Genomic DNA, 6,799 nt, shown 5'->3' with positions numbered 1-6,799 from the left:
AACGCCATGTGCCTAGCCCAGAGTCTCCATGTACCATGCATCCTCTTCCCCTCGTGCCTCCTTAGGGACTTCACTCCTACAACCGGCTCCTTCCTGTCCTGCCGCATCCCTTCCTCATCCCTTCCTCTCTCCCTGTTGGACCACTATGGCCAACATACACACCTACTTTGAAAAACACCTAGGTATGATCTACTTTGGAAAATACCTTCCTTAACTATATGTCTCCTTCCATATATTTCCACATACAGTCCCAATTTCTCTGATTTTCTTCTCATGTTCCTGAAAAAGCAAGCAATGTGACCAGCCCATTAAAGTGTTTTCAGATCTCGGAAGTTTTTGCAGAGGCTTAAAAAGTCCATAGGGCCTACGCCCTGCCTGACAAAAATGCAATCTAGTTTTACTTGGACAGAAAAACTGTCCTGGATATACTACCATGGTTCAATTTCTAATAGTACTCCTGGTCACTTCATGAAGAACTTGGAACAGAGACAAAACGTGAATCTGCATGAATTACACGCACATTGCTTAATGTAAGAACAAAGGACCATTTCACTATATGTCTCCAAGTGATTACTCTCACTCTTCATCTATTAGATTGATATATAACATGTAGTATTCTATTGAATTGTTATGATTTACACTATCATCTTTAGGATCTATGTAAACAGAAAATTAGGCAATAAATATAAAAAGACTTTAAAAAATTAGGAGCACTCTGTGAAAACAAGTTATTACTTAAAAGGTGAGTTTAAGAAATTGAAGTGGCCTCTTTTTTAATTTTTGATGATTAGTCCTATGATTTTTATTTATGATTTCCTCTCAATGTGCTGTAACGGAAACATCATGATTCAAAATTGAATAGTAATCCTTACTCCGAATCTAGCTTTCTGGCTATAAAAGCGATTCACTGAACTTTAGAACTCAGGTTGGGCAACGCCTACCTGGTTGATGCCTAAGAATCAGGAGGAAATGAGAGAGAAAGCAGCATACGAAGAAGGCTCATGGGTAATCATTTGCTTTTGTGAACCTTCTACCTGGAAAAATTACCTGGAAAGTGTCATGAAGGGCATTGTTTACAAGTGCCAGAATCGGAATTGTGAAGAAGGGAGAACAAGTCGTAACATGGCCTCATGAGGCTGCCTGTGGGGAATGAGCCTCTTCAGGAAAGACATCACCAACACCAGTGACAAGGATTAAGATTTACTCTAGGGCATGAAACCTCATTAGCTCAGGCTTCATTAATCTGGAATTTATGCAATTAGACTGAGTCTGGTTTGATGTTTATCTTTGATTCGCCGAACCTTTTCTCAGGGTCATGCAAATTCACGGTGAAAACAAAATTGCAAGGGGGGATGCTGAAGATACAACTGACCCTTTACCTTCACTTGGGATATGGCCGGAGGCGTTTGCGAGTGATGATGGAACTAGAAATTTCTTCTGCACAGTGCAGTCAAGTGGAAATGCAAAATTTTAATAAACTTCATATTCTTAAAGATCCTCCATAGACATTTATGAACCTGCCTCAGAACCCTTCTTTTTAAGGACTTCTTTTTCTTTTTACTGCCATCACCAGCAGTTGTTGTTTTTTTCTGGGGCCATTTTTAACAAACTTTTGTTTGTTTGTTTTAAATCAGTTCCCAAGAATTACAGAGACTCTGAAGTCAGGTAGAAAACGTTAACACTACTTTGACAGGAAAAGGTAGGCAGTAGGCTGGGCTCACTAGCTAACGGATTTACTCCCATATGTTGGCCTTGCTGTCCACAGGATTCAAATCTGTGCCTTCACAAAATCACTGTGTGGAACTGGTCCTCAGTCTCGAATTCTGTGACTACCCAATCTACAAATGTCAAGCCTCTGTTGTTCAAAATAGCGGTTCTTAATTTCAGTTATTACATCTTAATTCATTGTGAGATTGCAAGCAATTTATTACTAAAAATAAAGTACTGACAAGTACAAATAATGTCCCTTAAAAATAGATAAGAGCGTGAGTGGTCGATATAAGATTATCCCTCTAACAACTTTCTCACTTGAATCGTGATAAGCTTTTTTGAGTGAGAGAAAACATCGTTTCTTCCAAGTTCAATTGCTGAAGACACCCAGCCAGTCTTACCTAAGACCGGACATTGAATGACAAGTGGCCCTTACTGAAGTTTCAACAGCTGATTCTCTCAGTACTTTTAGCTTAAATGTCCTGGGAAGTTTGTGGGGTTCCATGGGAATGTCAAACATGTACACATTGTCTACCTGCACATGCCAGAGCAGGAGAGAGCTTCAAAATGCTGCTGAAGAAAGTTCAAGTTCTTTCCAAGAGCTTTAAGAAGTACCATTTATTTGTTTAGACACTTGAAATATTGAATTAAAAGTCAGTCTCTCTAGTCCCTAAAATGGTTCCCAAATATCATGTTAGTAAGCACTTCACCTGGATTACCACCCCCAAGCACACCATATTCATTCATTCAAAAGATATTTACCTAGTGCATATGAGACTACAGTACTGTACCATGCACTGGGGGTCCAGCAGGGAACACGACAGATGACCACGCCTCAGGGACTTGTCTGGGATCTTCTCATCCTCCTGCCCCAGTAATGTGTCTCTCCGGTCAACCCCTAAGCATCTTTTTGGGCCCAGCTTTCATGGTACCTATTTATGGAGCTTTTCCTAACCCTCGTCTCCCCTCATTCCCTAGGAGAATGAGGTATTTCCTAATCTTTATTCCCGTGGCGCTTCATACATATCTCTGTTATAGCATCCACCACACTATGTTCAGGGTGTTTAAGTGTGTCTCCTGGAATAGAAAATAAACACCTCTGAATCAGGAAATGTGTTTATTTTTACAACAGTTTTATTTCATAACAATATTTAACAGTGCTTAACAATATTTAGAATCATAAATTAGATGCTGAATAAATAATAGCCTGGCTGATCTGAATGTATGTAAAATTATACTTGATTTTACTATGCTCTATATGTAAGAACATATGAGAATTCTTCGAAAACACATTTCAGAGTATTCCCTGTGACTATATAAGAGGAGGAATTTCGTTTGGTTGCTGTATTATCTTAGGCTATGTGTAATAATTGTGAAACTGTAGTATACTCTCAAATGACATAAAATTACAGAGACCAAATAGTTCAGGAAGAAGAAAATAATCAAACGAGGACTTCAAGTCCTGAAGCCACAATCTGTTCTTCAATTTTGTTTCAGTGACGTTAGCACACTGTGTGGGTCTGAACTTTGCCTGAATTTAATTGCGTTCTCTAGTCTATGATCAAATGCCTACATTTCAAACAATCTGGAATATTGCCTTTGTGAAAAATGCCTTTGACTTGTTTCTGCTCCCTCATTTAGGGTGCTGGCTTTGCGGGTTCATGTCCTCTATGAAGCCACATCAGCCCGCCAGGCCTCTTGCACAGTCAAGGATGATTCGAGGCAGAGGTAGGAATGATGCATGTGAAAGTGTTTTGTTGAGCGTAAAGTGCCCAACAAGCGTGAGGAGGTTATTTTCATTATTAGCTGGTGCTTTGAGGAGTTGATGCTATGGACCAGGGTTGGTAAACTTTTTCTATAAAGGGCTAGATAGTAAATATTTCAGGCATTGCAGTTCGTGTGGTCTCTGTCACAACTACTCAACTCTGCCGTCGTAACAGGAAAGCAGTCATAGACAATAAGTAAACAAGCGAGCTAACAAAGTCTCGATAGATGTTTCCAGAACCATCTCTTGAAGTTAGAAATTTACACTCAATGCCAGGCAGGATCACTCTGCTTCTTTCTGCAATAAGTTTCTGGAAACCACAGTGGAAAACACGACAGTAAAAAAACAAACTTATTCCTCCACTTCTTTGTCCAGCTGTTGTTCCTCACTCTTTTCTTCAGTGTCGATGCCAAGCTCCAAGAAAGCAGAGCGCCAACTGGATTTGCTCAGGGGCTGTAGAAATCACAGAAGCTGAGTCTTAAATTTAAACGGTGGCTGCTGGGGAGGGCAATGAGAGAACCGAGACGCCCTTCTGGCCTGACGCGGGACAGCAGTGAAATGTAAGTGGGGACAGGAGATACCAAAGGAGGTGTCCGAAGGGCCAGCACAGGCTCTGCCAGACCCGAGGGAACACAAGCAGCTTTCTCTAAGTGTGGGGAAGGAATAGTGTGGCTCTCTCAAAGCTGGGTGTGACCTGAGCTCTGGAATCCCAAGGCCTAGACCATAGCAAGAGCCGTGTGGTAAAATGCCGTACAGCAAGGAAAGCATCGTGGATCGGGCAGTACAGCACCGGAGGGTGAGATCCTGGAAACAGTAACCCAAGGCTACTCAGCAACCCCACTGAGATTAGGGTGGAAATCCTTTTCAATCAGACATAATAAAAGTTTCATTCAAGGGAGAGAGGTAGAGTGTATAGAATATTCCGGAAAAAGGTCTGCTACGTGTTTCAAAGAATCAGTTTGAAGTCCTTTGGTGCATGTAAAATTAAAGAATCGGCAGGCCATTTATACTTGTATTTTTCAAAACGTCATTGTCAAGTACGTTAGCTCCAACATACGTACATAGAGAGCCTGCCTTCTCGTAATTCTTCAGGAATCGTTTCAATGTTCCCAGGGGGACATGATCAGGAACTTGGGAGACTAAGGCAGGAAACCGTCTGGACCATACTGATGCCATTTGACAAAACCAAAAGCCAAGGCTGATTAAGGGCTTGCCCACAACATCTGCCAATGGGTTTGCTGAGATTATTTTATTTCAGACTGTGGGCTATGACTCGTTAGTGACCAGTACTTCCTTCACATAGGGAGGGAAGAAGAAGATACTTGTCCTGAATCCCACCTATTTGTGTCACCTCCTTCAGAAAGTCTTCCCCGACTACTTATTCTAAAGAGTCCCCCCAACACACACACACACACACACACACACACACACACACACACACACTACTCTGTTTTAATGTATTTATAGCACACTTACAATTAACTGAAATCTTATTTCTTTATTTTCTCTTCTTCTACCCACTCAACTAGTGTTGGCTCTAAAAGCTTAGGGCATGGCTATCTTGTTAACTGTTGTATCTCCAATGCCTAGAAAGTGCTTGCCACCTAGTACATGCTCAATTAACACTTACAGCCTTGAATTAAAATTGTCCTGAATGGCAGATTCCAGCCCATGGCTATACCCACTGTTGTTCATCCCAAAGGCTGGTGTTCAACTTTCCTATTCTGCCCTGAGGACCTGGTACCACCTTTTTCCCTCAGCCTACAAGGCCTCAACACAGGCCATGACCTTGGTTCACACATCTGGGCTTGACCTTCTTTCTTTGTTCAGTGTTTTTATATCTGCCAGCAGCTATTATGCTATCTGCCAACTTCAATCCAGCTTCAGTTAAGCTCATTTGCACCAATTCTCCTTTAAAAATATTTTTCAATCTATTTTAATATACAGTTTTATGAATTCCAACATACCTAGATCCATGCAACCACCACCAAAATCAGAAACTCCCCCAAACTCCATCTTCCTTTGTAGTCATACCCTCCCTCCACCGTTAACCCTTGACAACTAGTGATCTGCTCTCCATAACTTTAGTTTTGCCTTTTTGAGCCTGCCACATAACTAGCTTTATATACTATATAACCATTTGAGCCTGGCTTCTTTTCCTCAACATTATTCCTTTGAGATAAATTCAAGTTGTTGCATGGATCAATAGTTATTTGTTTTGTTTTTGTTTTTTAATTGCTGAGTGTCATTTCCTTGTATGGATGGACATACCACAGGTGTTTTAGCCAATCACCTGTCGAAAGACATTTAGATTGTTTTTAATGTGTTATTATAAATAATAGCACTGGGGACACATGAGTCGAAGGCCATCTGGGTGCCCATTCCCAACAGCGTGGGGACAGAGCAAGTGTGGCGGATGAACACCATGGAGTACGAGGCGGCGGTTAGAAGCCATGGGATTAGACGGCAACCGGACTTTCAAAGAATGTGCTAAGAGAAGGTTAAGCAACAGGATGGGATTTGTATAGAATTTGCACAAATTAAAAACACACGTATACAAAACAATAATACAAATTTTGCTGAAACTCATACAAACAAAATGTACACATTAAGCGCTATTGAGAGGGACAGGAACAATTGAGAGGGAGAGGGAGTGAAATAAAATAGAATTTAGATTTTTAATTTTTAGAAATAGATTTAAAAAAAAAACAATTAAAAACTATAAAAAGAGGATGAAAGATTTTTCTGGGTTGTGAAGAGACTCCTAGCTCTGACTTGAAGGGTTCTCAGTGGGTTAGGTTTGTGCTGTAATATGGTATAATTTGTGTAATATTGTGTTGTTTATTTAGTATAAATAGTTTATTTAGTACATTTAGTTTATTTAGTTGGTTTATTTGGCCTCTTGATCACCTAAAAGGATCTCAAGTGGTCTAAAACCATTTCCATTTATGCTGTTTTCAAAGGCAGGCTTCCATCAACATGTTTGTCTTGTTCATGCCTCCATTCTGCTCTCTCTGGCCAGTGTGCTCAGCATTTATTCTATTCAAGGTCTGAGAGCAGGAAAGGCTCTAATTAGTCACAGGAATCAATACCCAGTGCGATGCAGCCCTATCAGAGAGAGAGTTCTCAAATCAGGCCACTTCACAGGCAATTGGTCCAACCTATGGATAGCCTTTGCTCAGGCAAAGGTCCCTGGCCCAAACAGATTATAGAACAAAGGTTTTAGGATTGTAAAATAAAACATGATTTCTTTTCTTTCTCCTCTCTATTTTTCCTTTTTACTTAAGGAATAGCTTGAAGATGCTTCTCAGAAGAGAGAAGCGT

This window comes from Pteropus alecto, unplaced genomic scaffold (genome assembly GCF_000325575.1).
Source record: "Pteropus alecto unplaced genomic scaffold, ASM32557v1 scaffold131, whole genome shotgun sequence".
In the NCBI taxonomy this organism is placed as follows: Eukaryota; Metazoa; Chordata; class Mammalia; order Chiroptera; family Pteropodidae; genus Pteropus; species Pteropus alecto.
Note: the sequence above shows the minus strand (reverse complement) of the source record.